Below are 17,609 nucleotides of genomic sequence, written 5' to 3'. Positions count from 1 at the left end.
AGTGTGCACTTGTGTGCTCGCAAACACACAGCTGCATACAAGTACACTTAAAAAGAATAAATCCTAAAACACATATACATCTTGTACAGGGTACACATGTTTCATTGTATCATGACTCTATAAATGCTTTCCTATTATAATTTAAAAAAAACTATTTGTTTTTTTTTTTTTTTAAAGAAACAAACACACAAATTATCCCAGGCTTATTTATACCACTGACTTCCACCTTCACATCTTATCCTATTGGAAGGTTCGGGCTGTAACACGAATATCATTTCCTGGACAACAAGATCTGTAACATTCCCTGAAGGATGAGACTGGGGCTTTTTGTGAGTAGCTGACACTTCAGAAACGTGTCTTTTGTCTTTTTTATGGGACCATATTTCTTTTCATTCTAGGTTTGCTTCTCAGTAGGTACTGAAGTGTGAGTGTTTTACTAATGAAAATGTTTCAGGGTTGGTTTAATGTTTTCCACATTTTTACAAAATTATATTTTCATTTATTTGTGTGTGCGTGCGTGTGTGTATTGTTGTTGTTGTTGTTCATGCATTCACATGTGGCAGTCAGAGGGAAACTTGTGGGAGTGAGTTCTTTTCTTCCCCAGCCTGGGGGTTCAACTCAGGTGTTCAGGATTGGCAGCAAGCTTCAGTACCCACTGGGCAATCTTGCCAGCTGTGTTTTCACTTTTAAAAGGGCCCATTGAGGTCTGCAAAAGCTTCTTCTAATCCTATTAACTGTGAATTTTCTCAAGATTTTTTTTTTCTGCTAATTCCCTTTCCTCTTGGTTTTTCTTCATCTAGTTCCTGGTCCAGATTCATTATAATTGTGTGAGACCCTTGCTGTGTATGGGGTCTCTCTTGGGAATGTTATATGCCATGTGAAGAAATAGCACTTGTAGGAAGCCATGCTGCAGATCCTGCATGTTCTGCTGACAAAGGGAAGGAAGCGCTGGTGCTTGGGATAGCGTAAGCATGCATAGCACAAGCCAATTAGGGCAAGAACAAGCTTCAGGTGAATGGTGAGCACATTCAGTCCTCAGAAGACTGCCTGTCTGCAGTAGAAAGGCTACAGACTTAATCAAATGGTCCAGAAAGACTGCTTAAGAAATAAAAAGTGAAGCTGGGAATGGTGGCGCACACCTGTAATCCCAGGACTCAGGGAGGCAGAGGCAGGTGGATCTCTGAGTTTGAGGCCTGCTTGGTCTACAAAGCAAGTCCAGAGAGAGGAGAGAGAGAGAGAGAGAGAGAGACAGAGAAAGAGAGAGAGAGAGAGGAAGGAAGGAAGGAAGGAAGGAAGGAAGGAAGGAAGGAAGGAGAGAGAAAGAAAAAAAGAAAGAAAAGAAAGAAAGGAAGGAAGGAAAAGAAAGAAAGAAAGGAAGAAAGAAAGAAAGAAAGAAAGAAAGAAAGAAAGAAAGAAAGAAAGAAAGAAAGAAAGAAAGAAAAAGTGCCCTACCCAGTGAAGATGAAAAATCACTGGGAATTTGGGGATGGTTTTATTTATTAAAATGCTTGACTGTTTGCTGGATTACAAAATGTAGCATTCAGTGCATAGTTTTTCAAGAACCTTTTTATGTAAGGACAATGTTCAGAGAAAGAAAAATGATAGGCTGCCATTTCCATCATTACAGAGGTTAAAGTCTAATGAGGGGAAAAGATAAGACACACCCAGGTAACTAGTTATACAAAGCGTTATGTGAGAAGAACTACATAGAAAGAAGAGAGAAAATGAAGCAACAGTGCTCTGAGTGTCTTTTGCGAGCCAGGCATACTGAGTGCACCCTCTTACTTTAATCTTAAAATAACAGAAGTTGGTTTATTCTCAAGGAATGTGAACAAGTACAAAGAACTCTACATAGCGCCATCTAACGGCAGAGCTAAGACTCAAATGCTGACATGTTCAGCCTGTGTTTCTAACAGCCCTACAGACTGAGAATCCTGTAATCTACAGAAAATTTTTCATGCCTTTGTAGTGCTGAGGACTGAAAACAAGGCCTCCCGCATGCTAGGCAGACACTTCACCACAGAGCTTTAGCCCAGAGGATCCTCATTAATCTTGCATCAGAATGTGAAAGCAAGAGTCCTCCTCTTCCTCTTCCTCTTCTGCTTGTGTGACTGTATAACCCCTGTCCACTCTTTTCCTATTAACTATTAGTATTTATATAAATAAACGTCTGACCCCCAGTTTCTGTTCTGTTCAAGTGTTAAGAATGCACAGTTGTACGCCTCAGGTTAATTTCTTGCCTTCATTTACATTCCTGACTCATGGTTTCTCAAGAGTTAGCATCACGGTTGTCACCATTTCCTGAGGCAAAATAAACACAAGCATAGTCTTTCATCTGTCTAGGAGGAGTCAGCTGACTGTCGGCATGGTTTCTCTCTCACGTGGACTGCTCGGTACAGAGGAGATGCTAGATGATGGGCTTAGAAAGGACAACTCGGGTTTCCTGGGTTCAATTCCATTCTGACAGTGCAAGCCACAGGGCAGATCACGTTTGTCCTCTGCTCGTCTCTGCTTCCAAGCAGGCAGTGACTAATGGTGCTAGCTGTCCTTCCTGAGTGGCTGAAGAGTTCTTGAAGGAAGAGCGATGGCAGGCTTTAGGATAGTACAAGTCTACATAGGAACTGGACGTGCAGGGATGGCTTCACCTCTTTAAGCTGGTAGAGCAGTTGGCTTTGAATAAAAACAAAAACTGGGTTTCTATAAGATTTGTGATCTTAACTGAGAGTACTGCAGTACTTGGCTTTTCACTGTTGTCAAACATAGCTAAAACTCTTAGGGGCTGAGTTCTCTGCCCCTTTACTGATAAAGACCAAAATAAATAAAGACATTAATAACAGTAATACTATTGTAACAGTACATAATAGATGCTTAAAAATTGGTGGTCATTAACCAAGCACGTCAAAGACTTGTATGAAAAAAAATTTCCAGTCTCTGAAGAAAGAATTAGAAGAAGATATCAGAAGATGGAAGATCTCCCATGCTCATGGCTTGGCAGGATTAATGGCCATCTTACCAAAAGCAGTCTACAGATTCAATGCAATTCCCATCAAATTACCAACACAATTCTTTACAGACCTTGAAAGAAAAATTCTCACCTTCATATGGAACAACAAGAAACCCAGAATTGCTAAAACAATTCTCTACAATAAAAGATCTTCAAGAGGTATCTCCATCCCTGATCTCAAGCTGTACTATAGAGCAACAATACTAAAAACTGCATGGTACTGGCATAGAAACAGACTGGTGGATCAATGGAATCGAATAGGAGACCCTGAAATAAATCCACACACTTACGGACATCTGATTTTTTACAAAGATGCCAAAACCATTCAATGGAAAAAAGTACAACAAATAGTGCTGGCCTAACTGGATAGCTACATGTAGAAAAATGCAAACAGATCCATAGTTATCACCTCACACAAAACTAAAGTCCAAGTGGATCAAAGACCTCAATATAAAACCAGAAACACTAAACCGCTTAGAAGAAAAAATGGGGAAGAGCCTTGACCTCATTGGCACAGGAGACAACTTCCTGAACAGAACACCAACAGCACAGGCTCTAAGAGCAACAATCAATAAATGGGACCTCATGAAACTGCAAAGCTTCAAAGCAAAGGTCACTGTCAAAACGAATAAAACGACAGTCTACAGACTTGGAAATGATCTTCACCAACCCTATATCTGACAGAGGGCCAATTTCCAGTATATATAAAGAACTCAAGAAGTTAAATAGCAACAAATCAAGTAATCCAATTAAAAAATGGAGTACAGAGCTAAACAGAGAATTCTCAACAGAGGACTATTGAATGGCAGAGAAATACTTAAAGAAATGTTCAACATCCTTAGTCATAAGGGAAATGCAAATCAAAACGACCCTAACATTTCACCTTACATCCATCAGAATGTCTAAGATCAAAAACTCAAGTGACAACACATGCTGGAGAGGTTATGGAGAAAGGGGAACCCTCTTCCACTGCTGGTGGGAATGTAAACTTTGTACAACCACTCTGGAAATCAATCTGGCACTTTCTCAGACAACTAGGAATAGTGCTTCCTCAGGATCCAGCTATACCACTCCTAGGCATATACCCAAAAGAGGCTCAAGTACACAATAAAGATATTTGCTCAACCATGCTTGTAGCAGCTTTATTTGTAATACCCAGAAGCTGGAAACAGTCCAGATACCCCTCAGTGAAGGAATGGACACAGAAATTGCGGTACATCTACACAATGGAATATTACTCAACAATAAAAAACAGGGAAATCATGAAATTTGCAGGTAAATGATGGGATCTGGAAAAGGTCATCCTGAGTGAGCTATCCCAGAAGCAGAAAGACACACACGGTATAAATTCACTCATATAGACATATAATATAGGATAAACCTACTAAAATCTGTATACCTAAAGAAACTAATCAAGAGGGAGAACTCTTGCTAACATGCTCAATCACCATCCAGAAAGGCAAAGAGGATGGACATCAGAAGAAGGAGAAAAGAGGGAACAAGTCAGGAGCCTGACACAGAGGACCTCTGAAAAGCTCTGCCCTGCAGACTATCAAAGCAGATGCTGAGACTTATGGCCAGAGTGTAGGAAACCTTATGAAAGAATTGGGAAACAGTAAGATCTGGAGAGAACAGGAACTCCACAAGGAGAACAACAGAATCAAAATATCTGAGCACAGGGGTCTTTTCTGAGACTGCTATTCCAACCAAGGACCATGCATAGAGATAACCTAAGACCCCTGCACAGATGTAGCCCATGGCAGTTCAGGGTCCAAGTGGGTTCTATAGTAATAGGAACAGGGACTGTCTCTGACATGAACTGATTGGCCTGCTCCTTAATTACCTCCCCCTGAGGGGGGAGCAGCATTACCAGGCCACAGAAGAACACAGAAGACCTAATTGACTAGGATCAGAAGGAAGGAAAAGAAGTCCTCCCCTATCAGTGGTCTTGGGAAGGGGCATGCGTGCAGAGGGGAGACAAAGGGAGGGATTGGGATGGGAGGAGGGAGGGAACCATAAGAGGGATACAAAGTGAATAAAGTGTAATTAATAAAGAATTAAAAAAATAAAAAACAAATTGGTGGTCATGTACATCAACTGAATGACTGAATCCATTCCGGTGTGGTAGGAGCTAACCGGAGTTTTAATTCTCTGTACGATGCCTGGTGTGATGAATGGGGTTGGTATGCAGTCATATTTTTACGAGGTACTTTGAACTTAGAGACTTAGAAATTCCCAGGTTTTTGACTGGGTAACTCCTTAGATATTTAAGTCCTAAGGAGAAGTGGAGTTCCAGAGAATGGATGTGGTGGGTGTGCATAAGGTCCTGTGATTTTCTTTAAGCACAGTCCTGTGCTCTGGATTTTTAAGATAATGATCCGATGGACTGCGAATTTGTCCTTTCTGAAAGGCTCTGAGGAAATAAATACGCACAAGTGAAACATCGCTTCATGTTGTATGTTTTAAAAAGATTTTCACTGCACAATGAGATCAAAAGAGGTAGAAGCTGCTATCTGTGACCACGAGGGAACTAAACATAGGATAATTTGACATGCAAACATGTATGGCTCAATTTGTCTCAGCAATAACTAAAATATGGTCATGTTCTTCCCTTCTATAAATATTTTATCTTTACTGTATTCAAGGACACCTGAAGTTTTCTACGCTTCCATTTGCATGGCTTTTCCTTGTTTATCTCTTCTACACACACAAACTCGGTGAAGCAAGAGGTACAGGGACTTGATCATGGCTGCACACTGGGACCAAGAATGCTGTCTGGCACATAAGTACAAAGTTACAAAGATATTTCAACTCAGCTTGACTGAAGCTTCACCAGTCATGATGTCTACCGACTGTGTGGAATCAATACATATGTAGTAGGAGGATACAGATGAAGTTCCAGAAACTGTGGTTTTATTCTTTGGAACAGTGAACCCTTTGGTCATAGATATCAGCAATTCAAATCTTTTTATTTAAGCATAGTGTTGCAGTGTGAGTGACAATAGTGATTTTAGATTTCAAGTGTACAGCTCTAACTCTGACAGATGAGTATCTGCATGCTGACTGAGATGAAGAACTTTACCTTATTCCAGAAAGTTCTGTTCCCTGTAACACTCTGTATTCCATACACCATATCTCCTTCACTCCACTGGTATATCATTTTCCCATCACTATGAGGTCAGCTTTGCTTATTAATGGATTTTAGCCTAATTAGCTTAAACAGTTATTAATTGCATTTATTTATTTATGATTGTGGGAAGAGGGGAGTGCATGGTCATGTGGGAGAGTCAGAAGTTGGTGTCTCCTCCCACCACGTAGGTCCCGGAGAAAGAGTGCAGGCCATCAGGCTCAGTGGTGAGCATGCACCTTCTCCTCATTGCTGAGTGGTCACAGATTTTTGTGGATAGACTCAGTGAAAACCTCTTTCAGTTGCCTTCTTTTGTGCACCACACCTGTGAAAGGCTTCCAACACATCAGCAATGTGTTTCTTCTTATTGCTGAACAGAATTCCACTGCATCAATATTGTGTTGTTTGTCATTTTATCAATATGTCAGTCTTTCCCCTTGTTATACAAGGCTTCGGACTTCGGACTTATGTCTTAATTTCTCCTGTATAAATATTTAGAAATGGGTGGGTCACAATATGCTTTTCTTTTGTAAGACTTCTCAGTTTCTTATTGCTGTGATAAAATACTCTGACAAAAGCAAATTAAGGAGTAATTTTAACTCATAGTTCAAGGTATACAGTTCATCATGGAAGGAAGTCCAGGCAGCAGGAGCTTGAAGGCGCTGGTCACATCAGGTCCACAGCGAGGAAAGAGGGGTGGGTGCTAGCTTGCAATTGCTCATTTCACTTTCTCCATTCTACACAGCCCAGAAGCTCCCGATCAGAGAATGCTTGTACCCACAGTTAAAATGCATCGCACACCAACACGTATCATCCAGACACTCCACATGAATGGCAGAGGCCCATCTTCCACTGACTCCTGATTCTGCCAGACTGACAATGAGCACAAATCACCACACAGGAAAAGCTAAATAGTTCTTCAAAATGTAACACTTACTCCCTTCTCCCTCCCTGACACAGTCACCTACAGCTCTAGCTGCTCCCCAGGACACCTGTTTGCTTTGTTTATCCTTAGTTCCTGCCATTTTAGTTCTGTGAAATGGTATTCAATGGACATTAGCAATTTTCTGATGATTAATGGGGTTGTTTTCACTTGCTTGTTAACCATTAGCCATTTATATATCCTTCTTCATTTTTTATTTTTGTCTTATTTTGATTTTCATTTGTTGTATTTTTGTGAAGTGTCTGCTTAAACCTTTTGACCATATTCTGACATATTTTTTATGTTGGAATGTAAAAACATCTCTCAATTTATTATTTAGCATATGTTGGACTTCTTTTATGCGTATGAGTGTTTTGCCTGCATGTCTGTCTGTCTGTACACCATGTGCCTGGTGCCTTCAGATGTCAAAAGAGGAGGTCAGTCCCCTGGACATTGTGAGCTGCCGTGTGGGTGCTGGGAATGAACCTGGGTCCTTTGGGAGAGCAGCCAGGGCTCTAATTGCTGCGCCTTTTCCCAGCTCCACCTTGAGTTGTTCTTGATAAGGTTCTGATTTTTTTTTTTTTTCAGTTTTTGTCTTGTATTACAGTTTGTCTCTGTAGTGAACAGGGTTTTATAGTATGATAAAGACCAGTTTAGCAAGTTTTTCAGAGTTTCTATGTTCTGCATTCCATCTTAGAACTCTTTCTCAAGGTTGCAAAAATATTTCCCTATGTGTTCTTCTATAATCCCTATTTCAAGTTAATCTTTTACTTAAAAGAAAAGATAACTAAATTTTACCCACATATTTTGGAGTTCTCAGAAGCACTGAAAACCAGGACCAGTGAGATGGCTCCCTGGGCGAAAGTGCTTGCTGTCAAGTGTACTGGTCTGAGTTTGATCCCTTGAACCTGCTTGGTGGGAAGAGGAATCTTAACTCCAGCAAATTGTCCTCTGACCTCCACACACAGGCCATGACATATCCACCCACACACATGCACACAGAATAAATAAATAATGCAATAAAAATATTAAAAGCAGTTCCAAAGCTCCATGTAACCCCATGGGGATGTTGCAATAAAACACAAAAGATTAATGCAAGTTTACTGACTTAAACATAAAGATGGCTTGATTAAGCATTCATTCAGACAACTGAAATGTTATTTAATTTAAGCAAAAATTGAACATCAAGGTAAATCTGAATCATGTGTACCATAACACAGGGATAAATAACCTGATTTTGGCCATTTTACTATTATTTTTTACAGCTTTGAGTTTTTTCCTGTGTTTTTTCTTAATCATGATATATAATATAATACGATATAATAATATGGTAATAGTAATATTACATTGTTTCATTCGTAAACATAAATACTCTAAATAAGGTAGCCCAAAAGCAATTTGAAGAAATAATCTAGTGTGAGATTAAAATTTTTTCCTCATGAACTAGAATTTAAACAACTAATCTTGACTGGAGGCTTTAATCCTACAATGTTCTATATATTGATGGTGTAAGAACTTCAAAACAGCGCATAAAGATTTTCATTTTAATATTAACTTGAAGAATCCTATTTCAAGTGGCTGTGTTTTTAACTGGCTGCTCTTTGGCTGGCATGCAGGCAGGGCCATGGCCAGTGTCTGCTGCTACACTTACCCTGAACTATTTGTCTATAGAGGCAAAACGTCTTTTTCCTAGTTATAGTATACACATAAATAACATTTCCATTGACCAACACTTATTTTCTTATGCTTTTAATAAACCACATCATGAAAATGATATGTCTCTGAGAGATGTGCCTCTTTGTGGGAGCTCATGGGAAACAAACACAGGCAGTTAAAATACTGCAAATAATGCCTGTGCAGCAAGCAAGAGCCAAATTCTTTCAGGACAGGCTGTACAAACGAAAGTTTAACCTTAGTTTGAATAACCCAAATCGAAACAGAATGGGAGTAATAATCATAAAATTTAGTCTATGATTACTTTTGAAATGTTGTAAAAGAGTAACTTTCACTATCTACTAACTGCCTCTGTGAAGTTCTACATTTCCCAGCTTTATCCATAGCAGACACAGTGCTGAGTCTATTCATAAAAAAATTAAAAAATAAATACAATAAAATAAAACCAAGTTAACCTGCCTCTCCCGCAAAGGCCCAAAATAACAAAAAACAAAAACCACAAGAGAGATGACATCATTTGACTGGTTTCGCTGGATAGAACTCTCTGCCTTGTTTTAGGGGAAAAGAGGGAATTTCTGAGTATACAGGTCAGTAGCCTGTATTTCTCTTGAAACAGTGGCCAGACTGAGACAGATTCCTCCTTTGCTTCAGCAGTATAGCTTTAAGGATTTCTCAAGCAGCACATTGGTCTTACGCCCGGATTCTTCACTGCCAGTCTTAAAGTCAGAGGTTTGATTTTCTTAAGTGATTTCATACACTTCAAATCCCATTGTTGTATGCTATGTCCTCAGGCTTCGTCTCTTCACTAGGAGACTCAACAAGTGAGTTTCCTAAACATCATGTACTGCAATAATTTAATGTTGGGACTCCTGCACTCCTCTAAGCTTTGCCCCTCAGTCAGGGGTCACTTTTAAACATGGCTGCTTCCTTCTGGAAATTACCTTCATTGTTTGGGATTAAAGGTGTGTACTGAGGGCGTGTCTATATTCCAGCCAGATCACATTGTAATCCAGTGTCTCTGCATTCCAGCTGGATCACACAGAACTAGGTCTTTGGATGTGATCCCTTGCCAGATCGGCCATGTTGCTGGATTAAAATTCCTTTACACATGTTTGAAAAGACTTTCTTCTCAATAAATTTGATGTAAACCTATTTTTTTTTTTTCTTTCTGTATCCAATAAACATTTCTGGTCTTTTCAGAACATAAGGGTTTATAAGTGATCTTTGGGGATTGCAGCTTGACTCTGAAGGAGTATGCAACTTGGAGGAATTTCAAGGGAACTAGCCAGTCTTCCAACTGTTGTCAAGTTTTTAGGAGTTTGAGAACATGAAAGGGTTTTGATACATTTATTCAAGTCATAAAATTGAACATCAGTTTACTACTTGACAGCTTTGAAAACAGAAATAGCTTATTGGAAAGTCAGGCTAGTAGCAGAATTATATCAAAGAGTTAAAAAAAAAAAACAAAAAATAACAACAACCCAGCTCCTAATTTGATAATTTAATTCAATAGACATGTCATTTTCACTCCTTTATTCCTTGGTGAAAAAACAGTGTTTTTCTTACTTTTCAAAAGTTGTGAAAGAAAACACTCACAGCTCTAAACACAGAAAGAAAGCTATGCTCACCAGGAATGCATGTGGGATTTCTGTTCTCTGCTTTTGTCTCAGCAGTGCAGAATGTCCATCTGACTTCCCAATATTTCCTATTTGTACATCAGAAAACTGGGTGCCAGTTAAACAATTCTCAAAATTACTTCATGTGCCAAGTTGGAGGAAAGGTGGGCTGACAAGGAGAGAAAAAGGTGAAACTCCAGTCACATTAAATACAATGCCTTATTCCTTAATACTTCAGTGTTGATTGATTGATCGCGACAGAGCGTGTGTAGGGTTTGCACAGGACTCTCCTCTGAACCAAAGAAAACCCATCCTACCACACTCGGTGCCTGCCCGGGTCTGTAGACTGTTCACACTCTCATAAAGCGGTGGGGAGCTCACAAGATCCTACCTACCATTGTGCGCGATTGTATCCAGAACCGCGAGGGGCCCGGCCGAGAGCAGGGCCCAGCATCTGCACCCCGGGAAGGCGTGGGGTTCACTGTTTGGCTGCGGGTAAAGGCGCTCTGGGTGCAACGTCTAGAGGGAGCACCCACGGCCCTGGGGGCGACTCCTCGTTACGCAGAAGTTGGGCTTCTGGTGCGTTCACCTCCCACACCTGACTAACGGCGCCAACTGTAAGCGCGCAGGGAAGCCTTCGCCCGACTTCATTCTGAGAAAAGCTGAGACCACGCCAGGCAGCCGAGTTTCTGACCTTTGTCCCCGTCTGACCGCTCACACGTCCTGACCAGTACATCCTGCAAGTGGGTGTGTTCTTTACACGTTTGTGTCGGAACGGGGCTAACACACGTTGGGCGTAGGCGTCGTGTAACATGCCGGAGAAGGAAACCCAGGCGTGACCCTGCAGTTCTACTCCGGAGCGAGCAGCGAGCCTCAGCTTCGCCTCTCAGGCCGACGAGGTGGGCTTCCGCCCCTTCGTCTGTGTTCCGGATGTTTGGTTACCAGGCAACGGGCCTGCCAGACACCTGCGAGGGGCGCGGCCCGGGTCGCCCGCCTGCAGGGAGCCGGCGCCTGCGCAGACGTGCACCGGGCGGCGGTACCTGCGCGGGGCGCCCCGGAGCGTGGAAGGGCGTGGCCTCCCGCGCCGGGGGAGGACCGGGGCGCCTAGCAGCCACGCACCTCCCGGGCCCCACCTCCCGGGCCCCCACACCGGCGCGGGAACGCCGCAGCCCCGCGTGCCCGCAGAGCGGACCTAGAGCCCAACCCAGCAGGCCACGGGGAGCCTCTTACCCGACGTGCACCGGGCGCTCATCTGCATACCGCAGAGGCCACGCTGCACGGCCCAGAGCGCGACCTCTCCAGCAGCCGAGGTCGCGGGTGTGAGCACGGGATGTCCGTTAGGAAGTCTGTCTTGCGGTTCTCGGGGCGCGCGGGGCCGTACGCGCTAGTAAACTCACCGTAAGTGTGAAGTCCGTGAGCGCTCGGCCCTTATATAGGCGGCGAACCTCAGCTGAGAGCGTGCTCGCTTCGGCAGCACATATACTAAAATTGGAACGATACAGAGAAGATTAGCATGGCCCCTGCGCAAGGATGACACGCAAATTCGTGAAGCGTTCCATATTTTTGCTCGAAAGCACACTCCCGGGGCCCCCCGCTCTCCACGGACCTCATTTTTGGTTGCTGAAAAGGAGCACGAACGAAACTGGGTGCGCTGTGGTGGCGCGCCGTGTCGCCCAGGCCGTGCACGAGCGTCGCGGAGAACCGCTGCAAAAATATGGAACGCTTCACGAATTTGCGTGTCATCCTTGCGCAGGGGCCATGCTAATCTTCTCTGTATCGTTCCAATTTTAGTATATGTGCTGCCGAAGCGAGCACGAACTCACGGTCCACTTGCGCGCTATATAAGGTCCCAGAGGCGAAGAAAGTTTCACTTAGGGTGACTTTGAGCTCGCGCTCTGCGTGCTCCGTAAACAAAGGGAAAAGGTTTATTCTTACAGGAGTCGTGTGGCTAGACCTCACGAGCTTGGACCTGAGTGAAGTGTTGCCTCCTGCGCGAACACGTGGGGTTTACCTGGGTGGGCGTGCATGCAAATGAGCGCGCTGTGCATGTCGGGTAGGAGGCCTCGCGGCGCCGGGCTCTCGGCCGCGGGGCATGCCGGGACTGCCCGCGGGGAGTCGGGCCGGGCCAGCCCGGCGCCGCACAGCTCTAGAGCGTGCTGTCGCCACTTGAAAGTCCCCGCGATAGGCACTTGGCGACAGAAACTAGGAAACGGGCAAACACACCCCTAACGACCTCTAGTGAATGTGGAAATAGTAATGTAAGTCCTTTATAGCGCCTGATGCCTAGCTCGCGCTCAAAGTTCCTCGATGGTCTCCAAAGTGCCATCTTAGAAATCGTCACGAAAGGCTGAATAGCCCCCAACGACCAGTATTCGTTTCTCTTCAGGTTTATTGAGGAAATGAGATATCTTGTTTGGATATGCCTTAGATGCGGTCCACTGTGTTGCTGGGTTTGGTCCTCTATGTTGCCTCGTTTGCTCATTCACTCTCTTCTTTGAAAATGTGTAGTTATGCACAGCGGCTGAGGTTTTGATGAGTTTTTTAAAAAGCAAATTTGGACGCGATAGTGATGGGAAGGCATGCACTTGTCATCAGGAGCTTGCGATGTTGACGTGTGAATAATGAAGTCTGAGGCCGTCAGCATCCTGACACCTCCCTTACAAAGCTTTACAAATCTCTCACCTGATGGATGTAGACAACACTAATGAACATTGTCCTGGTATGTTTGTATTTAACCCTTGGTTCATGGTTAGTAAGGCTAGTCTCTGGTAGCCAGCGTCTGTGCTTCATGCTAGCGAGGTGAGAGAAAGAAAAGGCAAAGAAAGGAGCTTTGATTCTTAGTCTCTGGGCCATTCGATTCCTTAATCAGGTGCTTTCCAAAGTTTGAGCCAACAAATTACCTTCCTCAGGCAAGGTTGATGGTGAATATGCTCTCACTACAGAATGGTCCTGGGACACTGCAGTGCTAGTTCTGAGCCCTGGTTTCTATAGCTGCTGTCTGAAAGCGCTGTAGAATTTTGTAGAATCCAGCAGAGAGCAGAAACAGCTTCTCTTCCTCTCCCTGCTCCTCCGTTGGCATGATTTTGGTCTGGATATTTTCTACACATTGTCAGTCAGTGTTTTAGTTAGGATTCTATTGCTGTGAAGAGATACCATGACCACGGCAACTCTTATAAAGGAAAACATTTAATTGGGGCTGGCTTACAGTTCAGAGGTGAAGTCCATTATGGTCACGTCCAGAAGCATGATTACACATGATTACATGTAACTAGATATGGTGCTGGAGAGGTAGGTGAGAGATCTATATCTGAATCTGCAAGCAGCAGGAAGAGACAGTGCACCACTAGGCCTGGCTTGAGCTTCTGAAACTTAAAGCCCAACCCTAATGATGTATTTCCTCCAACAAAGCCACCCCTCCTAGTAGCACCACTCCCTATGGACCTATGGGGGGCATTTTTATTCAAACCACAGTTACTGAAAGACTGATCTGTTAAATGAATCTGCCAGGGTTGTTTAAAGTTAACATCTTGGATTTCCTTACTCTTGTGGAGCAAAGGTTGTTTTTTTCTCCTTCAGACTCTTGTTTTTTCTTAGTCTTTTCCTGTTTCTGTTTTCTTATCCTGAACTACTCCCATCTACACTGCATACATTATTACCTGAACATATTTACTGAACATGTTTATCATATCATGGTACATCTTATAATCAACGGCATTTTAGATATAATGAGATGTATTTTTTTCAGAGAGATGAAATTGAGACTAAGTGCCCCTGAATGATATTGACACTGATTCTATTACTGTTTGAGGCCAGCTCCATGTCTATTTCCTTTGCACCACTGAGTAACCTAACCCTAAGTCAATACTTTTTTTCAATAGGTTACAAAGGGGAAAAATTTAAGCCTATCATTTTTCAACCATATTTCTGAGATGTCATTCAACCAAGGCAGGATAGTATACACTGATCAGTAGAAAGTCAACTTTCCTGGTGTTCTTTTTTATTCACAGAAAAGGAATAGTCTGTCTGATTCTCTTTAAAACAATAACAAAAATCCAACATCTACCACAAATTATTTCCTGTTTAGTGATTTTGCTTTCATTTAAAAGAGAAGAAACTCAACCCAAATTCTCACATCCTCTTTAGCAGGAAGAGTTGAGTCACTTGAAACCACTGTACTTATGCCCTGTTCCATCACCTGTGAAACTGATGAGCTCAAGCTAGGAGGCTGAGGTGATCAGCCTGCATTCCAGGTTGCCACCATCATAAGAACTTTCAAAACCACCAGTGCAGGAGCCCTCCTATAGAGTTTCTGGTTAAGCTGTCCTGAATAGGTTCAGGTTTCTGTGAGATCTTTTGGCGTAGCTGGAGTTTTCCCTTTGAACTCTCAGCCTTTGTAAGATTTGCTTTGCATTTGTCATTATCTTTCTTTCTTTTCTCTCTTCTTTTCCCCCTATCAGATACAGGTGTAGCAGGTGAAGCTTATTTTGAATTCTCTACCAAGCCCATTTCCCTCTCTCTCCCCATCCCCTACCTCTTTATGGCTATATTCAGGATGAATCCAGTGGTCCTACAGGATTCCTGTAAAGAACTATAGGCCCTTAAAGATGTACAAGTCTATCTTATTTCTGGTATCCAACTCCACAAACTAAAACATGCTAGAGCACCACTTTCCAAACTTGCCTAGCGAGAGTGTTAGAGTCCCTCACTCAACTTCTGACAGCTTCTAGAGGTTTGATCTAGTCATTCAAAGAATGATCCAGAATATCTCCCAGATGATCTGAATTTTTAAAAAGCTCCTTTTAGGGTCCAGGGGGATGGCTGAGCAGTTATGAGCACTTGCTGCCCTTTCAGAGGACCTAAGGCAGCTCCCAGTATGGCAGCTACACTCACTATAAACGCATACAAGAAAAAAAAAAATAAAGAGGTTTTTAAATGTTTTGACTTACAGCCTTCTTTTATTCTGTTAGTGTAAAAACTTCTAAAACCATGGCCATTTTGGAACATGAGAAGTGGGTGACTGGAATCTGCTTCTGGGTCATGGCCAGTCATATTTGGCTCTAGAATGTCTCTTAATCCTCTTGAGGTGAGAGCTGTGGTTTTGCTTTGACACTAGTATGAGCTATTTGTTTATGCATAGAGTTTTCTCACAGTAAGGAGTTCCCTTAATTTTTAGCACATGTTCCATTGAACATGCCAGAGTCTAGGGGAGGCTGTCAAAGAGGAACATCCTAAATTTCTTGCTATGAATTAACCTGTGGATATACTCATCTTTCCCCACTCTGTCTTGTTTCAAAGGAAAGGGACCCTTGTGTATGGAAAATGTGTGGGTGGAAAGCTTCATTGTCTGAAGTCTACTATCTAATTCTAAGTCCGTGGAAGCCATTTTACAATGATGTAAGTTGTATGTAAATGATAGTAGTGAGAAGCAGTCTTTGTTTGTATTGCTGCAGATGGTGGCTTGGCCTTTGGTTGACCTCTCCTTAAGAAGCTAGTTTTGTTTCCACCTGCACCTTCATCTCAACATTCCTTTATTTTACTATTCTACATAATTTAAAAATTTCTCCTTTGAATTGGCTGTGACACCTGTCATGTGTCCTCATTGATTCAATCTCTGATATATGGGTTTTTAATCCACAGAAGAGGCAGGTTTTTAATTAAACAATAGTTTTATAAGCTTGGAATTCTTCCACTGAATTTTCCAGTGGATTCACCTAATAGAACAGAGTATAGTTTTAATCAGAGAAAGTACAGTTTGAGTTTTAATTAAAACTCATATATTTTCCTTCATTTCTAAATGACAATAAAAACGTTTTTCTCATTAGATGACTTTTTTTCTCCCTAGAATATTCTGTTAATTTTGCAGTTTCTTTGTCTTGTGACTGATGAGTCAGTGTGTACTGTTGATAGCAATAGTTGGGCATTTAGCATTAATATTTATTGAGTAAACTCTATTACTAATCATTTTTAGAGATAGAGTCTCTGTTGGGTGAAAACCTTCAGAAAAAAAACTTATCTTTCCATGACTTTATCTTCTTTAGACTCAATCAGGTAGGAATGTTGTAGTCACTAGCAAAAGACTCTAATCCCAGATTCCAGAGTTGATAAGTTTTGGGGACTCTCTGTGTGTCTGTATTTTATCATTCAGAAAAGTCCTTGCCTATTAGTGATGTGCAGTATTTTCCAAACTCCAGGTAATGCTACTAATTTAGACTGAAATATCCCAAATCAAAGGACCCCATTGTCACTGATTTAAGATAATTCTAACTATTTAGATTCTGAATCTTCAGATTTAAGATCTCTTCTCAGTTTTTGAGATATATAAGTAAAACACTCCTGTAATTCCTTTGTCTTAGTTAGGGTTACTACTGTTGTGATGAAGCATCACGACCTAAAGCAATGTGGGGAGGAAAGGTTTATTTCATTCACATATAAACATATAAACATAATCAAAAGTAATGAGGGCAGGAACTCAAACAGTGCAGGAACCTAGATGCAGAAGCTGATGTAGAGGCCATGGAGGGGTGCTGCTTACTGGCTTGCTCTCCACGGCTTGCTTAGCCTACTTTCTTATAGAACCCAAGATCACTAGCCCATCAATGTCCCCTCCCACAGTAGGCTGAGCCCTCCCCCATCAATCACAAATTAAGAAAAGGCTCTACAAGCTTGCCTAGAGCCCTACCTTATGGAGACATTTTCTCAATGGAAGCTTCCGCCTTTCTGATGACCGTGGCTTATGTCAAGTTGACATATAAGTAGCCAGCACATCCTTGAAAACAAGAATGTGGAAATTTTCAAAAGCTGTTCTGGTTTTGAGAGTATCCTTTATCCCCCTTTTACTGAAAATATATTTTTCCTCATATGATATGTCCTGACTGTGGTTTCCTCTCCCTATACTCCCAGCTTGTCCCCACCTTTTCTCTCATCTAGATCAACTCCATTCTGATCTCTTATTAGAAAAAAAAAAAAAAAAAAAAAAAAAAAGGTTCCGAGAAAGAAAAAAGTAAAATAAAAAAAAAAAAACATTATGATCTATTATAAAAAAAAAAAAAAAAAAAAAAAAAAACAGGGTTCTGAGAGAGAATAATGTGATATGATAAAACAAAAACCAATACATCAGGATTAGATAAAACAAATAGAAGGATAATAGTCCAAGAGAAGGCACAAGAAGCATGTACTTGGAAATCCGTAAAAACACTAAACTTGAAGCCATAATATTTATACAAAGGACCTGTAGAATAAAAAGAGACAATAAAAATAAATAAAACA

General features: G+C 41.8%; 1 long non-coding RNA gene and 2 other non-coding genes across 3 annotated transcripts; 1 reads left to right on the top strand and 2 right to left on the bottom strand.

Annotated features, from left to right (window-relative positions):
* Positions 1–6,113: 6,113 nt before the first annotated feature.
* On the bottom strand, positions 6,114–11,195 carry LOC129677928 (uncharacterized). Its single transcript, XR_008720293.1, has 3 exons — positions 10,739–11,195; positions 10,356–10,512; positions 6,114–7,004 (listed from the first exon to the last, which is right to left on the bottom strand). It is a non-coding gene; the product is annotated as an uncharacterized LOC129677928 (long non-coding RNA).
* Positions 11,196–11,801: 606 nt separating this feature from the next.
* Positions 11,802–11,908, top strand: LOC129677952 (U6 spliceosomal RNA). The gene has a single exon (XR_008720298.1). It is a non-coding gene; the product is annotated as a U6 spliceosomal RNA (small nuclear RNA).
* A 143-nt stretch (positions 11,909–12,051) lies between these two features.
* Positions 12,052–12,158, bottom strand: LOC129677951 (U6 spliceosomal RNA). Its single transcript, XR_008720297.1, has one exon. It is a non-coding gene; the product is annotated as a U6 spliceosomal RNA (small nuclear RNA).
* Positions 12,159–17,609: the final 5,451 nt, after the last annotated feature.

The sequence above is a fragment of the Psammomys obesus genome, unplaced genomic scaffold (assembly GCF_907164565.1).
Source record: "Psammomys obesus unplaced genomic scaffold, mPsaObe1.curated_primary_1811, whole genome shotgun sequence".
Lineage (NCBI taxonomy): Eukaryota > Metazoa > Chordata > Mammalia > Rodentia > Muridae > Psammomys > Psammomys obesus.
Note: the sequence above shows the minus strand (reverse complement) of the source record. Positions and strands in the feature narration are given on the sequence as shown.